Source organism: Pinus tabuliformis, chromosome 5_1, assembly GCF_031772625.1.
Source record: "Pinus tabuliformis cultivar Carrire ecotype Pingquan chromosome 5_1, CPIR1, whole genome shotgun sequence".
Classification (NCBI taxonomy): Eukaryota; Viridiplantae; Streptophyta; class Pinopsida; order Pinales; family Pinaceae; genus Pinus; species Pinus tabuliformis.
This window is the reverse complement of record NC_142305.1, coordinates 921,940,473-921,963,918: the sequence shown is the minus strand read 5'-3', so window position 1 is coordinate 921,963,918 and position 23,446 is coordinate 921,940,473.

Sequence of the window (23,446 nt, the reverse complement as noted above, 5' to 3'; positions counted from 1 at the left end):
ATGATTATTGTTATTATTATTATATATATATGTATATATTTTAATTTAATTAATCAATTAATTAATTAAAATCTGATTAATTAATTTATTACTGTTTTATGATTTGATTAGGTTAATGAATTAATGGTTAAGGAGGAGATTTATAATGATTGAAAGTTTTTGAGTTAATCTGAGGGAAAGGGTTAATCTGAGTGGCGATTATTGTTTTTTAGGATTTCAAGTAAAGGTTTCCAAGTGTTACTTAATTTTAATCCATCATCACGGTTAAAATTGTTTTTCCTTTTTTCTATTTCAATGGCTTCTTTAATTTTTCTTTTAAGACAATGTTCTTCTTTTTATATATAATTAAATTATAAATTATAATTCATTAACCTAATCAAATCATAAAACAGTAATAAATTATTTAATCAGATTTTAATTAATTAATTGATTAATTAAATTAAAATATATACATATATATATAATAATAATAACAATAATCATATAGATACATATTTCATCAAACCTTTTTATATATAATTAAATTATAAATTATAAATTATAAATTATAATAGAAGAAATAAATTGAAATAAATAAAAATTAATAATAATTTAACAATCATATTAAATAAATAATTAAATATAACAAACAAACAAATAAATAAATAATTAATTAAATTAAATTAAATATCAAACTTTTATTAAAATATATAATTAAATTAAAATTAAAAGTTATAGTAATTAAAATAGAATAATGAAAATAAAAATTAATAATAATTTAATAATCATAATAAAAAGATAATTAATTATAACAAATAATAAATAAATAATTAATTAAAATAAAATTAAAAAATTTATATATAATAATAAGAATAATAAATATATATAGATACATATTTCATCAAAAAAATTTCAAAATATATAATTAAACTAAAAATTAAAAGTTAAAGAAAATTATAATAGAATAAAGAAATTAAAAATTAATAATATTTTAATAATCAGAACAAACAAATAATTAAATATAACAAATAAATAAATAATTAATTAATTAATTTAAACTCATTAATAAAGTAAATAAATCATTATTCAAAACAATTAATTTTTGATTAGGAGAAGTAAAAAAAAAAAATTAATTAAAATTAAATACATGAGCTGACCTAATTTATCACATCATTCTTCAATAACCTAGATATATATAGCCTAAACCCAGCTCATGGATACATCATTGTTTGAAGATTATCTATTGTCGCGTCCCCTGATGATGGACTCATTTGGTAGTCCGAAAAGTTGGGTTCACAAAACGCACATCAGATTTCGAAAAATTAAGATTGTCCAGAGCTAAACTCATTTCTAATCTGAATTTTCTTAAAAAATGCAGAGATAACAAGGTCATCCCTAAATTTGCCAACTGTAAACATCCTCTTCGGTTCAGAAATCTATCCAGTTTCAAAAAATTAAGTGATACCCTGGTGAGAAATGAAATCAAATGGGTCAGATCCAAATTAATAAAAACTTATGAGAAACTTCTTTCTGCGCATCTGAACCTTGCCGCCCATCTTAGAAAGGATCTTTCGCAATCTCTAGATGCTATTACATTCATAAGAGCTGACAAATGGTTAATAAAAGACAGCATCAAGAAACTGAAAAAGTTAAACAATTTACGCAGCAATGGTGAAGATCACAATCCTCTTATCTACAATCTTAATGGTTCGTCCAGAATACATACACCGCAAGACACGCTGGTTCTTGATAGCAATCATGCTATATTACAGAGAAACAACGCAGTGAAATTGATGAATAGCTCGGAATCAGATTCAATGAACAGCGCTGCCATAATGAATAGAAGTGGCAATAATTCATTGGCGCAGGCTCCTTTGCAAACCGACTCACAGATCAGCACAATCCACTCATCCAGAACGCAATCCAGTCTTGATTCAACGCCTGAGACTATGGATTCGGTGGTGCAGGTATATCCAGCAGAAAAATCTCTAAACAGCGCAGATCTGAAGAGTATTATGAATTCGAATGATAAGGTAACTCTATCAACGCAAGTTAAAACGTTTCAACCTTTCAACTGCGCTGTCACAAGTCAAGATGGGAGCGGTCAAGGCAGCAATATGATGGCAAGTAACGAGGATGTGACTCAGGATGAAAGCAGCAGAGTTATAATTGGTAGGCACGGCAACATAACCAACATGTCTCAAAATGAAAATAATGCTGGCATAAATAATATTATGAATAAAGCAGAAAACTTAGCTAATAACCCTTTCACCAGCTTAAAAATGAAAAACCCCCATCACAATCCAATCATGACATCTGACAAAGCCCTAGTTATTAACTTATCAGACATCATCCTAGATCATGCTGCTGAATTCATCTTAAAAAAAGGGCTGAATTTTGCCATAACCCCTAATAAGATTCCAATTGAAGATGTTATCAGTAATATCGAAGTAGCCATAAAAAACTTAGATATAGCTGAAAGTGAAGAAATTAGACAAGATATTGCAAAAATCCTGAGAACTGCAAAACCTCCTTCTTCTAACATTTCCTTAGAAGAGAAAAGAGCCTTAAACACCCTTAGAAATAATAAAAACATAGTCATCTTAAAGGCAGACAAGGGCAACGCAACTGTGATTATGAACAGAAGTGATTATGACAATAAAATGGAAGATCATCTAAACAATAGCGGTTGTTATAAAATAATAGACAAAGATCCTAGTGAGAAAATCATGCGTGATGTAATAAAGAAAATCAAAGAATCATCCTTAGATGATGCCACTAAAAAGAAAATCATTCCTAGCAGTTCCATCATTCCTAGAATCTATGGGGCTCCCAAAGTCCATAAACCTAACATACCTCTCAGACCTATAGTTAACACCATAGGTTCCCCTACTTACCTGCTCGCAAAATACCTTGCTAAAAAGCTTAGACCCCTATCTGGCAATACCCCTTCTTATATTAAGGACTCCTATTCGTTTGTTCAATGGATAAATAACATTGAAATGAAAGAGGAAGATCTTATGGTCAGCTTTGACATTGTATCCCTTTACACCATGATTCCTATTGATGAAGCCATTGAGATCATGAGAAACCTCACTGATAAAGAAACTGTGGATCTTTTGGAACTATGCTTGAAATCTTCGTACTTCAGCTTCAAAGGAATAATTTATGAACAAACTCATGGTGTGGCTATGGGTTCTCCTCTATCCCCCATAATTGCCAACATCTTTATGGAGCACTTTGAACAAAAGGCTCTTACATCATTTCCATACACCCCTGAAGAATGGAAAAGGTTTGTAGATGACATATTTGCTAAGTGGAGTCATGGAAAAGATAAGCTTGACCTATTCCTCAACCATTTAAATAGCCTCTCTGACCATATAAAATTCACCATTGAAATTGAAAACAACAACCAGCTTCCCTTTCTTGATGTCCTCCTAACCAAAAGAGAAGGGTCTCTAGGTTTCCAGGTCTATAGAAAGAAAACTCATACAGAAAGATACCTACATGCAAATTCCCATCACCACCCTAAACAGAAGATTGGCATCATCAGGACCTTAACCACTAGGGCAGTAAGAATATCTGATCCTGACCATTTAAACAATGAACTCAACCATCTTCACAAAGTGTTTGAGCTAAATGGCTACAATAGAAATACCATAAAGAAAGCTATGCACCTATCCCTAAAGAAAAATAACATTAATATTAAGGATCAAAATTTATCAACTCCTAAGGTCTCCCTTCCTTACATAAAAGGTACCACAGATAAAATGACCAAAGTTCTCAATAAACATAACATTGATGTAGCATTCACCCCTGCTAACACCATCAAACAATTATTCAACTCTGTTAAAGACCCCATAAACCCTAACCTTCAGAAAGGTGTTTATGTGATTCCTTGCTCATGCGGCAAGGAATACATAGGTGAAACAGGTAGATCCCTTAATGTGAGAATTAAAGAACACTCTGCTGACTTAAGAAGAGAAAGAATCTCTAAATCAGCCTTAGCTGAACATGTTCACTCTTCCTCTCATTACATCTGCATGGAAAAAGCCAAACTTGTTAGAAAAGAAGAACACTGTCTTAAAAGAAAAATTAAAGAAGCCATTGAAATAGAAAAAAGGAAAAACAATTTTAACCGTGATGATGGATTAAAATTAAGTAACACTTGGAAACCTTTACTAGAAATCCTAAAAAACAATAATCGCCACTCAGATTAACCCTTTCCCTCAGATTAACTCAAAAACTATCAATCATTATAAATCTCCTCTTAACCATCCTCCTTAACCATTAATTCATTAACCTAATCAAATCATAAAACAGTAATAAATTAATTAATCAGATTTTAATTAATTAATTGATTAATTAAATTAAAATATATACATATAATAATAATAATAATAATAATAATAATAATAATAATAATAATAATCATATAGATACATATTTCATCAAACCTTTTTATATATAATTAAATTATAAATTATAAATTATAATAGAAGAAAGAAATTGAAATAAATAAAAATTAATAATAATTTAACAATCATATTAAACAAATAATTAAATATAACAAATAAATAAATAAATAATTAATTAATTAAATTAAATTAAATATCAAACTTTTATTAAAATATATAATTAAATTAAAATTAAAAGTTATAGTAATTAAAATAGAATAATGAAAATAAAAATTAATAATAATTTAATAATCATAATAAAAAGATAATTAATTATAACAAATAATAAATAATTAATTAATTAATTAATTAAAATAAAATTAAAAAATTTATATATAATAATAAGAATAATAAAGATATATAGATACATATTTCATCAAAAAAATTTCAAAATATATAATTAAACTAAAAATTAAAAGTTAAAGAAAATTATAATAGAATAAAGAAATTAAAAATTAATAATATTTTAATAATCAGAACAAACAAATAATTAAATATAACAAATAAATAAATAATTAATTAATTAATTTAAACTCATTAATAAAGTAAATAAATCATTATTCAAAACAATTAATTTTTGATTTGGAGAAGTAAAAAAAAAAAAATTTAATTAAAATTAAATACATGAGCCGACCTAATTTATCACATCATTCTTCAATAACCTAGATATATATACCCTAAACCCAGCTCATGGATACATCATTGTTTGAAGATTATCTATTGTCGCGTCCCCTGATGATGGACTCACTTGGTAGTCCGAAACGTTGGGTTCACAAAACTCTTCAACAGGTTATTCCTCCTCTATCTAAAGACATTTGTTGCATATAATGGTTGTCAATCTAGCTCGATATACTAATAAGAGTTTTTTTTGTAAGAAAATCACACATGGTATGGAAAAGTAAATCACACTAATTATATACAATGAGCATGGAAGTAACTTATTCAGTATTTAATGTAATGTTTCAAATATTTCTTGTTGAATGGCAATGAGAAATATTTCCCTTCCAGGTTTTGAATGATAAAAAGTATTATTTCCTTTAACCTCTGCAATATTGAAAGGACCCAACCAAATATTGTCAAAATTTATATATTCTCCCTATTCTCCCCTTCTTGCATCACATCTCAGTACTAGGTCTCCTTTCCCGGAGTCTCTTTCTATGGCTTTCCTATCAAATAAAATCGTCATCTTATCATTAGAGTGGAGAATTTTATTATGAAATTATTCTCTTTCTTGGTTAATTTCAATGATTTGATTGATTATTTTTAAGAAATCATAAGTCTCCTCATAAGAGTTATGCAACATCTTCATCACTATAAAAGCTATTTGAGTGGGAAAAATGGGCGTAGTGCCATAAACCAATTGAAATGGAGATTTACCAATAGCTCTTTTGGGTGAAACTTTGTTTGCCCAGATTGCATATTTCAGGTGACTATCCCAATTCCTTTTGTGATCTGCTAACACCTTCTTAATTACTTTAATCAAGCTTTTATTTGATGACTCTCATAGTCCATTCCCTTGTGGATAGTAAGGTGTAGAATGCTACAAAGAAATATGGTATTTCTGGAAAAAATCAATCATTTTTATAGAATTGAAAGCTTGAGCATTATCTGTAATTATTTTTCTTGGACAACCAAATATGGATAAAATATTTACTTCGATGAACTTCATAACTATAGAACCAATTGAGCTTTTGACAAGGATAACTTCTACCCACTTTGTGAAATAGTCTAGTTCTGTTAAGATCCACTTATGTTAATTTCTAGATGTTGGATTTATTTCACCAATAAAATATAAACCCCAATGCAGAAAAGGAGCTTCTAATAGTACATGAATTAGAGGTAAAGAAGACAATTTATGTTCACCTATTAAGATTTTCCAAGGAATCCAACTCTAAACCTTTAACCCAACTTAACCAGATAGTTTAGGCTAATAGAATCCTTCTCTCATTATCTTGTGTGCAGTTTTCCTCCAAGCATAGTGACCTCCATATACTCCATGAAACTAGTCAATCACTCCTTTTGTTTCACTTTCAGTCAAACATAGAAAAATAATATTTAAGGTATCCTTTTTATACAAATTAGCATTAACTATACAATATTTCATAGATTTGATTCTAAGAGATTTGCATTGATTCTTTGTGAATTCAGAAGGACACTTTAAATTCTGTAAAAAATGAACAATATCCTTATACCAATCCAATAACATAAACTTGTCATCAATGTGTAAAGGAAGTTCTTATGGCATTGAACTAGAAGATGGTTCTTGTGGATTCTTCGTCCCTTCATTAGGAGAAGTTTCTTGTGTGTTCTTCTCCAAATTTCTATTTGATAGTTGCATAATTGAATTAACACCTAAGAATCTGTAATTTGATTCTGCTAGCAATTTAGCCAATCCTTGTTCTTTTATTATCTTTGTTGGTTTGATGTCAAAATCAAACTCTAGAATCTTATCTATCCACCTTTCCCCTTTTCCATTTGTATTAGGTTGAGTGAGTATTGTCTTTATTGCATTTTTGGGTACATATATTGTTATTTTATAATGCAATACATAGGTTCTTAAATCCTTTAAAGCCTAAACTAAAGCATATGCATATTTTTCAATAATATCATATTTTAGTTTTGAATCCCTCATGAATTTATTAAATAAAGAAATTAGTAACTTACAACGATCTTCATTTTGCTGTAGTAATATAGTAGTTATTGTATTGTCTAATGGACGCAAAAGATAAAATACTAAGGGGATATGAGTAATCTAGAGTGGCTAACACTAGTGCTTCTGGGAGTGTGTTTTTTATTTGGGAGAATGAAAATCTAGACTATGCATTCCATTAAATTCATGATTCTTCTTGAGAATGTCAGTGATTTCCTTTACAATTTTAGCATAGTTAGGTATAAATCTTCTTAGGAAATTGATCTTTCCTAAAAATGTCTGAATCTTTTTCTTTGTTATTCACAAAATTATCAACTAAATAGTATATACTCTTTTTGAATCTATTTTGGCTCCTTCCTTTGAAATAATGTGTCCCATCAATTTTCCTTCCTTCATAGAAAATATTGACTTTTTGGGATTAATAGAAACCCCAAAATTTCTACACTATTTAAAAACCTTTGTTAAGTGTTTAATATGTTGGGAATCCAATTCAGAAAAAATAGTAAGGTCATCAAGGTAAATAACCATTAATTTATTTGTATCTCCAACAAAAGCTAAGTTCGTAGCTCTTTGAAAAGTTGCTCCTGCATTTATTAGGCCAAAAGACATCTTGGCATACATAAATGTACCCAAGGTGTGGTAAAAGTAGTTTACTCCTGTCATATTCATTGACTAATATATGGTTGTATCCTGAAAATCCATCCAACATTGAAATCCTATTTGATTATGTAACCTTTTGAAACAAACATTCCATCTTTGGTATAGGATAATTATTTTTCAGAGATAATTTTTTTAGATTCCTAAAATCAACACACAACCTTATTTCTCCCTGAAAGGGACCAAATTTTCTAGCCAATTAGAATATCTTAGATGTACTATAATTTTTGCATCAAGAATTTTCTTTACCTCTTTTTCAATTATTGGCAACAAAATTGCATTAATTCTCCTCAACTTTTGTTGAAATGGTTTGGCCTATGGTTTCAAAGGAATCTTATGTTCAATGATATAAGTTTCATATGTCTTTAGGTCTTCATACTTCCATGCAAAAACGTCCTTGTATTTTTTGGACAATTCAATGTATTTATCCTTAACTTCTTGTGGAAATGTTCTTGAAATGTTGATATTTTTTATTTCTTCTGCAGTGCCAATATTACATTCATGTACATCATCTTGTTGGGGATTTAGAAGTGAGGAATTAGGAACATCATTTTGATCAAATAATATTTCAAGGGGAACTAATCCTTTTGGAATATGATTATTGGAAAGATGAGTAATAAACAAGAAAGCAGAGAAGAAATAAACAACTCTCAAGACAAGCAAGGAGAAATCCCGCCCCAGCAAATCAACAGTTATGAGGATTCGAATAACTCAGAAAATAAATCTTCATTTAACAGCAAAACAGATCTCCCAGACCAAACTTCTTCTCCGACTATCTTCAAAAGAACGAACACAATAGATCGCGAAGCTAAGACACCAATGCTCCAAGAACCAGAAGAGATGAAGGAGATGCAAGATAAAGTAAGTTGGAAGACCGTAGAGAAAAAAAAGAAAGCTACAACACCAATCTCGCCAAGAAAGACGAGGAGCCAGACAAGTAAAAATTAAGAAAATTGTAGGTCTGATAGACCAATTTGGTCTCAGTGGACGTTAACCACCACCATCATCATCATCATCAATATCACGATTTGCTATCTTTTGCTTCAAATTCTCGTCGTGGTGAAATATGTTTTCCTATACTTCTTCATCATTTTACAAAATAATATGTAAACATGAAAATTGTTCAATTCTTGCAGGAATTTCTTCAGCTGATCATCATCTTTGAATACTTGTTAGTGCTTCACATTATCTGGGATAGAAGGTCTACACCTAACTTCAACTTGATACTATAGTTGAAAATAATATGGAACTTTGAAGTTACTTGCTTAAACTACCAAATAATTTGGTTTTACATTATCCTCCATTGGTATAGCTAAAATGTTGAAATATTTATGTTGAGAAATGGCAACAAGAAATTCCAGTTTAATTTGTCCTTGAATTAAACTATGAATTAAAATTGAATTCTATTCTCATAGCAACTTGTAAATAGTTAATTAAGTTTAATTAACTTAATTATCTTAGGAATTTAGAGTTGGGAGTCTTTTTGTAGTCATGTATATGTTATCCCTAAATTTTAGGGGTCCAGGATGAGTTTATTTGAGTTGTAATTAGATAACTCAGTTTGACTGAGTTATAGATTGTTAAACTAGTTCTAACTGTTTATGGAACTAGTAGAGGTCTATTAGTGAGTTGGTGCATTGGTGCATCCTCAGTGCTACTCCAGCTAACTAAAGATTCCCTAATGAGAAACTCGTTCATGTCAGTTCAGAGAACGACCTAGTTGAGACTAGAGTGCAGGGACAATGTAATATCAGTTGTATGATGATCTGAGTTGTATAGGTCATGCATGAAAACAGAGAAGGACCTAGTTTTGGATTGCACAGTTATGGACAACGATTTCCCAACTAAATATGGGTTGATCCTCACAGGAATTGGGCAAGGAAATAGGGGCTTGACAGGGAACAAAATTGGCTAAGTGTTGGCTAGAGACGACTTGTGAGGCAGAGAGTTTATTATACTTGTGTAGGGAATGTTCTAGTGAGAAAAAACATTGTATTTTCATCTTGGCTTTCTAATTAATGCAATATAGATAGTCAGGTTTTGAGTAGTTTCTTTCCCCAGAGAAATATTGTGTTAATGTGCGATTGATTATCTTCCTCTTGATGATTATTTTTTTCATCGATCTATTAGTTTCCGCTGTTGAAAGTAGAGTAGATTATTGTCTTGTGTTTTAGAAAATTGCATGAGTTGTTGAATCTACCGGAAAATCTACAATTTTAAATAGTTTTCTATGCAATCCCATACCTCATTCCTATAATATTTTAATATGGGATGTTTAGTCTGATAATATTTCCTAACTTGTCTCACCACTAACTTTGAGTCACCAAACATTGATAATATCTGAACTTTCATTTTCTTAGCTAATTCCAATCCAAGAATTAATGCTTCATATTCTACTACATTATTGGTGACCTCAAATTCTAATTTGAAGGATTGATTGATAATTTTCTTTTCTGGTGAAATCAAAACAATTCCAACTCCATATCCATCTCTAGAAGAAGCTCCATCAAAATACATTTTCCAAATTTCATTCTCTAAATAATTGGGAATATTTATAGTGTCTTCAATTTTATTATGTACATTACATTCTTCATTTATAGCTAAAATGAAGCACCTTAATTCTTGATCAATGGAACAAATAGGGTTTTTCACAACTTGTCTAGCAACACATACTATATTTATGAATCTAACCTCTTTGTACAATCTCAAATGTTCCCCCCCATAAACTGGAATGATGGCATATGACATATCCATTTGTAAGCTTCCTGCTAGATTAGCACACTAAGATATTGATAATAACATACCAAATTTAGGAGGGATGTCTATAACTACTATATCCATCATTACACGTTTTACAAGTGACTTTTTAATTAATTAATCCCAAACATTGCACCTTCCTAGAATCAAAAGTATACAAATCATGATAAGGTCTTGTCACCTACAATTGAAGCTAATCCATATTATTTTTGGCATCATATTATAGGATGTACCAGAATCTAACATACAATTATAAAGAAGAAAATCATGGATCTTCAAGGTTATATAAAAAGGACAAACAATTTCATCATGAACATCATGAATTGGACCAAACATAATAGAAGGTTTCTCTTCTTGCAAACTGACCACGTCATCCTCAACATCCACACTCGAAGATTGGATCCATTTAGATACTTTCTATTTATAACAAGGAACTCTTGTTAATTATGATAAAGGGATAATAATTTTAACTTTTTTATAATTACTTTTCTACATTAAAAGAAGTGTGTTTTTCTACTCTTGATTTATCTTGTGAAGATGAAGCCTAAACATTCTTATCATATCATACCTTGTGGTAGCATTCCCCTACAATGATGCCTATCTGACATTGTATCTTTGTAGATAGTCCTTGGCTCAACAACTATGCCAAAGCATAAAGTGTGAGGGGTATGTATGGACTTGATGATCAAAAGATACAAATACTTCTTTATGCTTATAATTTGTATTCTTTAAGATTAATCAAAGTGTCGATGTTCCATTATAACAACATACAATCTTTATAAGTTCTTTGAAAGAATAATTAAGAAGAAATTAGAATATTAAACATCCTCCTTGAACATTTGATCATCTACAATGAGAAGAAACATATAGATGAACCTATATAGTGAACAAAAATTCATTTAAGTATAGCATAGAAGCAATAATCTATTGATTTTTTGGTGACCAATTAAACAAATTGTTCAATTTTCACATAGTGTAGAAAATACTTTGGTAGGGCTGTTGAGGAGGTTGATACTCAACCCAACCCTTCCCAGTGTCCTGCACTACCTCAAATATATGAAAAAATAGATTATGAAAATTACTAGAAAGCACTCACAAGTACACAATGTTGTTGTGTGGAATTTATTGGTATAGAAATACTTATGAGAAAAAGGAGAAAATTGGATGACTATGCTTCAAGAATCTGATCTTGAAATTAAACCATCAAAGATCATAAGAGGAAAAGACTTATGCAAGTTATCAGCTAAATCAGAAGGTTATTATTCAGATGAAGAAAAAGTTCCCATTCAAATCTGGAAGAATGTTGGTACAATGAGTATGAGGTAAGCCGAGAGAAAATACTCTATGTCCTTGTACCCACAGACACTTAGTACTATGATATTAGGTATTTCTTAACACATGGAACTACACCTGACCATTTAACAACGAAAAAAATGAGCTTTAAGGTTAAAACATGCTAAATATCAAGTGATTAATGATAATGTTTTTTTAGGAAGAATTATGATAATGTTTTACTAAGATGTTTAGGGAACTTTGATGCATAAAAAGTATAAATTGAATTACACGATTGACCTATTGGAGGACATTTTGGTGGAGAGATGATTGCACATAAGATTCTCCGAGCAGTTTATTATTGGGTAAATCTTTTCATAGAGTCTTATGCATATGCCAGAAGATAGAAAACACATCAAATAGCTTCTCAAAAATGAAAAATACTAGGCTTTCCTCTTCAATCTATGGAACTTGAAGGACCTTTTAAATAATGGAGTCTTGACATTATCGGTGATATTAACATAAATATACTCTCACTTCCACTTATTATTTTAGTATGTGGAATAAAGCAATCTCGTTGAAGAAGGTTAATGATGAGCACGTGATATATTTTCTAAAAATAAATATAATTTATGTTGGGTGGATCAATTGCTCTTTTAATTCAAAACAATTAATCCAACTCTCACATTAATTGTCAATTTTCTGTATGATTTTTGTTACACAATAAAAAATATTAGAATCACTAAACTTTATTATGCTTAAACTAGCTTTTAACAATAACAATAATTCACACATGAATCATAACTTAGATGAAACAAACACATTCCCACAGTACCTTTCTAACCAATGATCCATGCTAAGAAGGAGAGACCTTCATTCCTAGCAGGGGTTGGTAAAGTACACATCACATAAGCTACTTAGAAGAAAGGTATGAAGCCATAAATGGTAGAGACTTTCATTAATGAAAGGTTAAAGTACAAGATTATAATGTTCATACTTCCTCCTCTGTTCTCTTCTATGGGTGTGCTTCACGAGAAGAGAGTACATCCTTTTATAATTCTAAAATTCATTCCTATTTTCAAAAGACAAGATCATCATGAGAATATCTTGATTCTCATGTGATCTAATTCATGAATATACAATAACTACCTTTTCGCATGTAACCCTAGTTGAAACCAAACTATAATAGCTTGTCTAATTTTACAGTGTTTTTTTAATTGAAAATCCTAATTATTTCAACTATGCCAATTGTGTTGTCCACAAATGTCTCCTTCGATGGTCAAGCTAGCTTTGATAAGATGTTTGTCCAAATCATTCTTCATTACTAAATGTAGGAAAAAAACATGTCCAAAATGTGTTTAGTGTGTATTAGAGCATCAACAAATTGATCGCTCCATTATTTTGCGAGGAAAAATTGGGAGATATAATCCATTAACAACACCTCAACATGCCACATACCCTATAACATTCCTTTGTCAATTTATTAATAAAATTGTAAAAAATAGTTAGCTTCTATGTGAAATTACAAATAAAACTAGATAATAAGGATGACATACAAAAAGGAAACATACCTTAGTTAATGATGACCATCAGAGTGATAAGGTATGGCTTTGAGAGTCAAAATGATAAGAAAAGGTAGGGAAAGTAGGTGTAAAAGGGTGCCAATTTTGCATCCCAACATCTCCCCTCAACTTAAAAATTTGCATGTCCTCATGTAGACCCCTATAAAAGGTTTCTGATATGTTGTGAAAGGATCTCTGAAATATCTGTTAACACCCAGGTTGTTCCCTTTGACTCCTGAGGGAATACGGCCGGGGTAACCACTAACCAAGCTTTGGATTACAGGTTCTAGCCAACTTGTAATCAGATAGGGCTCTCTCTTTTAGTTTTAACATTGTTCTTGAGGATGTTAGGCTAGTTATGAGGTGAGGGTTTGGTTTAAAATTTTGGTTGAATGATGTCTTCCAGTAGCTAAGATGAGACCTTCAAACAGTTTCAGTCCATTGGGCAATGGAGTCTGTGGTTATAGGTTGTTTGAAATGTTGAGTGGGATTGTTTAAACTGCAGGGCCATTTAGATATATCATGAAACAAACTTGAAATTGTGATTATGAAATATGATTAACCAGTGAAAGGCAATTAAGAGTTTTCCACTAAGCTGGTGGTGTGAGAATGAGATATATCACCCAGGAGCAGGTTTGAATTCCTGAACAATAGTCACTGTGAAAGTTGTAGTCTGAAGGTGCAGCAATTAAGAATTACACTTTCATAACTATAACTGGAGGAAAACATTCATAACATCACAGATTGAGTTTAGGGTATTCAATGAATAAATCCTGAAACTATTCTTTTTCTGTGCTATTAAACTGTGAAACATAGAGTATGAACGGATTATGAAAGAATGAAATACATAACAAGAAGGTTAAAGAAACTTATTGTGCCATGAAATATGCAGGAATCCTATAGCAGTGAGCACACACACCACAATGCATCAAACAACACAAAACTTTCGAAATTCCATTAGCTCCCTGTATTAAACTCTAAAATTTACAACATAGGCTCTTTTTAAGAGAAAATCAACAACCCCTGCAAGCTTATGCGAGGGGAAATATATACAATTGGTTTTACAAAATATCTGAACGCCGAGTCATTCACTCAATAACTGCGTTCACCAAATTTCAGAATAGAAGATAAGGAAGTTATTGCTGTCTTAAATTTATAATGAATACCCATTACTTCTGTCAGAAATCTTTTGACTTTTGGAGGCTACTGATTCGGTTGAGCGCTCTTCATTAATTCTGAATGATATGTCTTGATGGCTCTGTCGTGCTGTAGCTTTCTTGGCCCTGTCATCTGTACCTGTCACTGTTGCTTTTGTGGCCGAATTGCTTTGCTGAGTTGGCTCAGCCCAGTCTTTTCCAGTCATACTGAATGCATTAATTTTTCTGAAGATGATGAATCATATTTTTTATGAAAAAACTTGATGAAGACCTGTTGGCTCACGGCAATATCTGTATCACGCTGGTCCACCATTCCTATGTAGGCAACTGATGCCTCAAAATTGTGCCTAATTTTTCATATGCCTCAGTATATTTGAAGTAATTAGGAGGCACTTCAAACAGATGCCTGATTTCATTCATAATAAAAAACAATTTTTCTACTTTCTCATAGAGGCTCTGCCCAGATGCAAGCCCTGCTTCCTCTGGGATACTTTATCCTGCAGTGATCTGATTGGTGGCAAATGTATTTACCCTTTTTGCATAATTCTCATGGGATAGTAGCCTTCCTACGTTATTCAGTAAGCTGGGAAGGCCTCGGCTGTGCAAGGCTGTGAATTTATCAGTGAATTTGTTTACCTCTGTTTGCATCTCCTGGCACCTTCTATCCAATGTCTGCACCAGATTTCTCAATGTGAGGACCCTCTTTATCAGCAAGATGGTGTCAGTTCTATTGGTGATTCCTATTGCTGCTAGTTGAGGACCTGTGCGGTTATTGAGAACATTCATCATCCTATTGGCTATCTCAGGCATAGTGCCTAGAGATGCCCTTGCTCTTTGGCTTTCCTTGTGTGCCCTGCCTATGAGCTCCATGTGCTCATGAATGGTCTCTATGTACTGCCATTGATCTGTTATTGATTGGCCAATATTGGCCCATAAAACTTTCTTGATCTCAGCTACCACTTTCTCAAGGGAGAGCTCTTTCTCTAGCTCTTTTATCCTCTTCTCAAGAGCTTTTACTTCCCTGGTTTTCTCAGCCACAGTTTGCTTTGATTTGTCATATTTCTCATTAAGTGTGGCCAATTTCTCCTTGGCTTCATTCAACTCTGCCATCTGGGCCTCTAGGACTTGAATTTCCTTCATCATTTTCTGCATATCAAGGCTTTGAGCCTGTTCTGATGTTGTCGCTGGTGCTGATGTTGATGGAGTTGTTTCAGCTGTTTGTCCTGTGGGAGGAGTGATGATTTGAGGGGGCTCCTCAAGGTTGATCACTGGCTAAGGGGGCTGAGATGTTTGGCCTCCTTCTCTCTGTTGTAGGGCTGCCTGCAATGCAGCCTCTGTTTCTACTAATTTGCCTTCTGTTTGGACCAGCTGTTTGTGTAGTGTTAGCAGCATGGCTGCTACATCCTGGTCCTTCCTCTGTTGAGCAACCTCTTCTGTTTGAGGGTGAAGGGTTGCTGGAATTTTCACCATCTTCCTCAAAGCTGCTATATTTGCATCTCTTTCCTTTAGCAGTGCCTGTATAGCTTTGGGATCCTTTGGGTCATGCCCAAGCTCTATAATTACGTCTTCCAAAGACCTGATCCTGTTGTCTTTGGCCTGAGAGGATGCCTTATCCAACTCAAGTTGGGCTGTTGTATTGTGCAGACTATTTTGCAACTTATGTGCCAGGAAGGTCTTGTCTGCAAGTGTTGAATAGACCATCTCACCCGTTTGCTTATGAAGCTCTATTTGGTCCATAGGGTGGATGTCTTTTGCAAGAACCTCAAGGTTGGTCCTTATATAATCTGCAGCTGACTATGGCTGCAGCATGGTAGGCATGAAATGACTCATGGTCATTTTCCCCTCTGTTATGTCATATGCTGACATAAGCCTCTGCTGGTTTGTTTGTGCCATTTTAAGCAAGTGATTATAGAGTTGGAGCCTAACTGGCCCATTTCTCTTCTTGATATCAATAAATTGTTGCTTTATACCTGACTCAGCTCTCCTTTGCTGGCTGGAGGAGCTGACCTCTCCTCCAAGGGTTCTTTCTTGTTCCTGCTGAAAGGAACTGGCAGATGCCTCCATGCTAGGAGGGCCCATACCCAAGGATTGCCCAATAGGCATCTCCTCTTTAGAGAGGGGATTTAATCTCTGCCTTTTATCCCCTTGATTTGTGGATGTGGTGAGGGGAGTTTCCTGTTCTCTATCCCTCTTCCTGCTTCTTTCTTCATTTAGTGGAGTTTGGAGGACCGAGGCCTCCACTACTGTTTCTTGCCTAGGAGGCACACTCTCTTGAGCCTGCTGCTCTTTAGATATTGGGGCCTCAGCTGTTTCTTCTTGCTGCTTTGGCTGCACTTTTTGCTGTTCTGCTGTAGGGGGTGGCTGTTCCTGCTCCATCTCCTTTTCTTTACCCTTGCTGGCTGCCTGAGGAGTAGTTTTAGCTGCTTGTTGGTGGGTTGTTGAGGATGAGGCAGCTACTCCAAGTTGCCTTTGATAAGAAGAGGAAACCTGCCCACAAGTTTCCAAGTCAGCTTCTTTCTCAAGTTTCTTTGCTTCTCTTTGTAGTATTTCCTCTCTAGGACTTGCTTCCTCTAATGTGCCCTCTTTCCATCTTAACAAATTGGCATATTTCTCAATGTGGGGCAGCCTGACATGATCATAGCTAGCCAGTTTAGACATGACCCTTCTAAGACTAATGAAATGATTGGGGTCATAGGGTGACCAGAGGAAACTGGTTTGCAATTGGAGGCCCTCTAGGATCTTATCTGCTTCTTTCCATCCTTCTTCTCTTTTTTTATAAAGAAATGGGCCTAGCTGGTTTGTGATTTTGAGTTGTACCTTCTTGTTTTTGCTGTGGAAATGGACCATGTCTGCATTTCCAAATTGCCTGAAATATTCTAAGGCAAAGAGTCTCATAGGGACATATCTTGGCAGCCTATATGGGGCCAATTCACAGCCATATATTCTGATCACCGTATGGTTTTGGTAAAAGTACCAATCCCCAATGCTGTAGGCCTTTGAGAGCTGGAGAATCCTTTGCATCTCATCTGTCAATCTTGGAGGAGGGGTACCCAATAGCAAGGACATAGCTGGATGGATAAAGAGGTCTATGAACTCACAATAGCTGTATGGTGAATAAGATGTGTGGTGAAAGACTCAAGTCCAAAATACCACAGACCTTGGGTTTCCCTGAGCATCAAACTTCTTGAGAGGAATAGGGAAGCCATCAGGTTGATAAAATAGGAACAAGTGATAGATGTATGAAGTGTATCTAAACACCTTTTCCCTTTCTAGATTCATCAATTATTCATGAATCTTATTGGCAATGTATGCAGCATAATCATAGTGCACAAAAGGAGGCATTCCAGGGGAGAAGATCGACATCATTTCCAGAATGGTTTCATCAGCATCCTCTGCTGATCTGTAACCCAGGACATAACTGATCAAATCCACAAGCAACCTGCCCAACTCATTAAAATAGACATTTCCTATAGGAGGGGTCCTCATAGTTTGAGAGCCTGATTCAATGAATAGTTGATTAATCTTTAAGATTTGGGCACTAGACAGCTTGCCTCCTTTCTTTAGCAAGTCCATCATGGAAAGAGGAGTCAATGGCTTTGTAGAGTGAAAGTTCAGCATCTGATTTATAGCCTCAGGGGTGACATGGAACAAAACTGAACCTGAGGTATTGAGGACTGTTCTTTGACATGGGTCATAGTTGGCACTGCATCTGTGAATTAAATCTGGAAGGACATTGACTTGAGGGAGGTTATAAATGGGCAAATTGGAGTCCCAAATCCCTAGAATATCAGTTCCATTGAGGTGCTTGGCCTTCAGCTCATTGAGTACATGAATATTATATTTGGTGTGCATTGAGAATGTTTCTGTCATCTGGTAATCTCTATCACCCAGGGCCTGCCATTCTAGCTCTCTATGTGGGGCATTCAAGGGTGGAATGTTTAGTGCTACTGGTGTTTCCATGGTTAATTAGTACTCTGAATTGTACTAGAACTTGTTTCACTGGGCAGAGCAACACAGAGCGGTGTTTTTTGCAGAAGTAAGGCAATTTGCAGGGGAAGCAGGGTGAATTATGGTGAGAACAAATTGAAATGCTCTCAAGAAAGTCTAATGAGCAAATGCTGGGACTAACAAAGCTATTTTCCCGGTGAATTAGTGCAGTAGAGGCTTTAAGTTCACGAATGCGCAAACTGGCTGTAAATTTATGGAAACTTGGCTCAATGTGGACTTCTGTAGGTGAATTTAGACCTTATAACTGAAGATAAATGGTGGTCACCAGGGATTTGCTGGTAATTACAGTGATTCCTCTCTCTTTTCTCACTTATTTTGGTGAATTTATACAAAAAACCAGGCGCGGAGGGGAAACTTGGATAAATACATGGTGAACTTTGGCAATGGTGGCAAGTGCACGCAGATTGAGGGCGCCCATGGTCTTTAAGTCGATTTCTGCACGTTGGTGTCGGAATGGTCGTAATTTGCATGCAGAGAGCAGAAATAGTTCTTTTGGAAAAAGTGATAAAAAACGCGAATTTTGGTGAAAATATGGACATTTTGGGCTATTGGCGCTTTTTTGGATGACGTCAGCATGACATCATCGAGTGGGGTCGGGTACGGAAGGGTGACGTGGCGGCCTGTGAGTGGTCCACGGGGACTGGTGAGGTGGCAGACAGGTCGGAGTGATGGCGGGCCAGGCGCAGATGCGGGGCCGACTTGGCGTGACGTGGGCGTGACGAAGGTGTGACGTGGGCAGGTGGTATACGGAGGGCGGTAAGCAGTTCCATCGGACCGCTTATGGTACGAGGGCGGTATTGGCAGGCGGCCTCCCGATACGATTTGGGAGCGACGCATGGCACTGGCCTGACGTCACCCTCTGACACTTTTCGGGAGGTAATGTCCGGACATCGGGGGCGGCCCAATATTGATCTGGGCCGTCGGATGGGAAAGCCCTGATCCGACGGTCGACGGGTTATAAATATGAAAGGACGATACGACAGCGAGGCGGGGAATAAACAATTATATTTCTTGAAATGTGCGCCCGGGCGGGACTTTGGAAACCAAAGAAAATATGTGTTTTTTCCAATGTTTTTTGTTTTCAATGCGCTTTAATCAAAACTTTGGGTTAAGGGGTAAAAGTGGGTTTATTGGTGTTTTTTGCAAATAGCGCAGGTTAGACATAATAGTGGGTTTTAAAGGGAAAAAAGGGTAGGGCTTAGGTTATTAAACCAACCAGGGGTTAGTTTAATCCCTGACTTTAAACAACAAATCTTGAACCAGACTTAGATTCTGCATGGTTATCCACATTTTGAACATAGGGCTATAATGCCAAAGGGGAGGGAATATACATATTTTTTGGGGTTTTATACACCTTAGTGTTATAGTAATAGGGAAAGGGGAACATAGGGAATTAAGCATAGATAGAGTTAGTAGTTAGTATTGGAGGGGAATAGGAATAGGAGGAAGCAAAGACTAAGTTGTTAGGGAACAAACTTAGTTAGGAGAGTAGATCAAAATGAAAAGAATTTTACACAGGAAATGTGGCTCTTTTATGCAACAAGAATCATTCAATGAGTTTGTTTTCTCTCATGAACAAAGGTGGTATTGGGATGTTAGCAAGGAATGTGATGGGGGATGATTGGGAAGTTAGACATGCTTCATCTTGCTGCTACAACACTGCTGAATAGGAAGATCTGCACTGACACCATGTTTTTCCTTTGCTTAGGCCAGTGAAATGTCATAAATCATGCTTCTGCAACCCCATCTACCTACCCATTCTATTGCCTAGCATTTTTTGTTACTTCAAGGAGGGTGCACTTATACTTGCAAACCCTCATGTGCCTTTTCTTTTCCTTTGGCCTTTTCCTTTTGATTTTCTATCTAAGGCTAGCCTTATTGCTTCCAAGGCCCCAGATTAAACAGTTGGGAACCTTCATTCTCTACCTAACTACTTTATTTGCCAAGATTGAACAGTTTGGACAGATTTCTTTCTCTAATCTACAACAAACAATTGAAACATGGCATGACCCAGCTTAGACTGTTGGATCACCCATTCAGAAGTAGGACAACATCAACCAACTGCAGATAGGTGTTTTCCACACAAATATGAGATCTTTGCATCACCAAAGTAGATCATATTGGCACTTTCCTTGCCAATCATGAAAAATGAAACCTATTGGTATAGGTAGCTAACAGTGGCTCCACTTGGGGATGGTTTTTCTACTTGAAAGACCAAGAACAGCAAATCAGAATGCCTTGGCTTTTGACTTCTTCTCAAAACTTGCAAACTTTCTCTCTGGACCTCAAAACTGGAATCTGTCACCATTGTGGAACTTGCTGAAATGAAAGCCTTTTCCTGCTTATTTGCAAAACTTCTTGAATTGAACTATTTATAGGCTGAAAGAGAATAGTATATACAACTGATTATGTACAGGGGAAAAACCATGCTATATACATGCAAAGTAATCAAAGTAGTGCTTTAGCATCTGGCCATTTACAGGGCCCTCTTCAGCTTCAGTGCCATCCAAATTCTTCAAGAAATAAGTGTTATTTCCTTGTACTGCTTGAATAACAAAAGGCCCCCTCCAAAGGGAGTCAAATTTGCCATGCTTACCCTTGTCTTCTCTTCTTGAATCCCATTTAAGCACTTTATCCCAAATGAAGAAATCTTCAGCCTTGGTTCTTCTATCAAAGGCTTTCTTCAGCTTCTCTTGTAGGACTTGGACTCTGCTATAGACTTGATCTCTGGTTTGCTGCAAACATATAATCTGGTTTATTCTTCTTTGTATGTCATTTGGCTCAGCTTGACTTTCTTGAAGTAGCTTCATGACAGGTACCCCTAAGGATGAAGGGAATTTGGCTTCCATTCCATAAACCAACTCATATGGGCTGACCCCAATAGATCTCTTGGTTGATAGCCTGTCAGCCCACAAGGCATTTACAAGCTTCTTGTGCCAATTTTTCTTATTCTCTTCTAGTACCTTCTTAATGATGTTGATAAGACTTTTGTTAGATGATTCAGCTAACCCATTGCCTTGAGGATAGTATGCAGTAGAATGTCCCAAAGTAATGTGGAATTTGTGGCAAAAGTTCACCATTTTCTTGGATATAAAAGCAGCAGCATTATCCGTTATAATCTTGTCAGGACAACCAAATCTAGAAAGGATATTAGTCTCAAGGAACTGAATGATAGTAGAATCATTTGCTTGTCTACATGGAACAGCCTCAATCCATTTAGTAAAGTAATCTGTGGCTGTTAGAATCCATCTATGTTGGCCTGAGGATGAAGGATGAATTTCCCCAATGAAGTCCAAGCCCCATTGCTGAAAGGGCCTTTCTGTTGCAATAGGCTTTAAGGGAAGTGGTAGTAACTTTCTTTTTCCCTCAAACACTTGACATTTGTGACATGAAGTGGTAAATTTTTTAACATCAGAGAAAACAGTGGGCCAATAGTAACCTGCCCTTAATATCTTATCCACAGTGGACTTCCAGTACAAATGTCCACCACAATCTCCTGCATGAAATTCTTTCATAACATTGTTAGTTTCATCCATATTCAAACAGTTCAGCAGTATACCTTCATGATTTTTCCATAGTAAATTACCATTTATAACACAAAATCTTGAAGCTTTCATTTTTAGAAATCTAGATTTGGTTCTGGACAATCCTTGGGGAGCACACAGGTTTTGCAATATATAACAGATATCAGAATACCACAAGGATTGTTCAAAGGCTACATTGATCTTTGGATTCGCCAGCCCCGATTCATTGTCCAGTTGGTTAATATCCAAGGCTTGGAAATTTGTTTCAGACATTAATTTAGCCAAACCTTGCCCTTTTATCAGTTTTGTAGGTCTTATCTCAATGTCAAATTCCAATATACTAGCAATCCATTTTCCTCTTCTGCCCTCTAAGTTTTCTTGAGTTAGTATGTCTTTCACAATGGGATTTGGTACATAAGCAATAACATGGGAGTATAGGATGTAGATCCTAAAGTCTTTGATGGCTTTGACAAAAGCATAAGCTTGCTTTTCCATGATCTGATATTTCAAAGGTGCATCTCTAAGGGCTCTACTAAAGAAAGCAATGGGTTTTTCATTCCCTTGATCATCTTTCTGCAATAAGACAACATCAATGGTATGTTGGGAGGCGAAAGAGAAAATGATAAATTCTTTGTCAAATTGAGGATTTGTTAAGACTGGGGTTTGGGTAAGGGCCAATTTAATACCTTCAAAAGCTTGATTTGCTTCTACTGTCCACTTTACTTTTGAGTCCTTCTCCAGCATGTTGTTTAGTAATCTGATCAATTCTGCTAAGTTTGGGATAAATCTCCTTAAAAAGTTGATCTTTCCCAAGAAGGCTTGTATTTCTTTAATGTTTCTTGGATGGGGCATTTGCAAGATGGCCTGTATTCTGTCTGGGTCAATTCTAATGCCGTCGTTTGAAATGATATGACCTAATAGCTTACCTTCTTCCAAACCAAACAGAGACTTCTTGGGATTTAAAGAAATTCCATACTTCCTACATGTTATGAATATTTGTCTCAAGTGTTTTAAGTGTTCTTGGTCAGATTTTGAGAAAGGTGTGAGGTCATCTAAGTAAATAACAAGGAACTCATGAATCTCTTTAGCAAAAGCAATATCCATTGCTCTCTGAAATGTAGCTCCTGCATTTTTCAATCCAAAAGGCATTTTAACATATTTGAAAGTTCCCCATGGGGTTGTGAAAGCTGTTTTATCCTGATCATCAGGGTGGACTAGGATCTGATTAAAGCCTGAGAATCCATCAAGTAATGAGATTCTTGAAGCCCCCACCACTCTTTGGAGAATATGATCCATTTTTGGTAAGGGATAGTTGTCTTTAAGGGACACTTGATTCAAATTCCTTAGGTCAACACAAAGCCTAATCTCCCCAGTTTTCTTTCTTGTGGGGACCAAGTTTGAAATCCAGTCTGAAAACCTGATT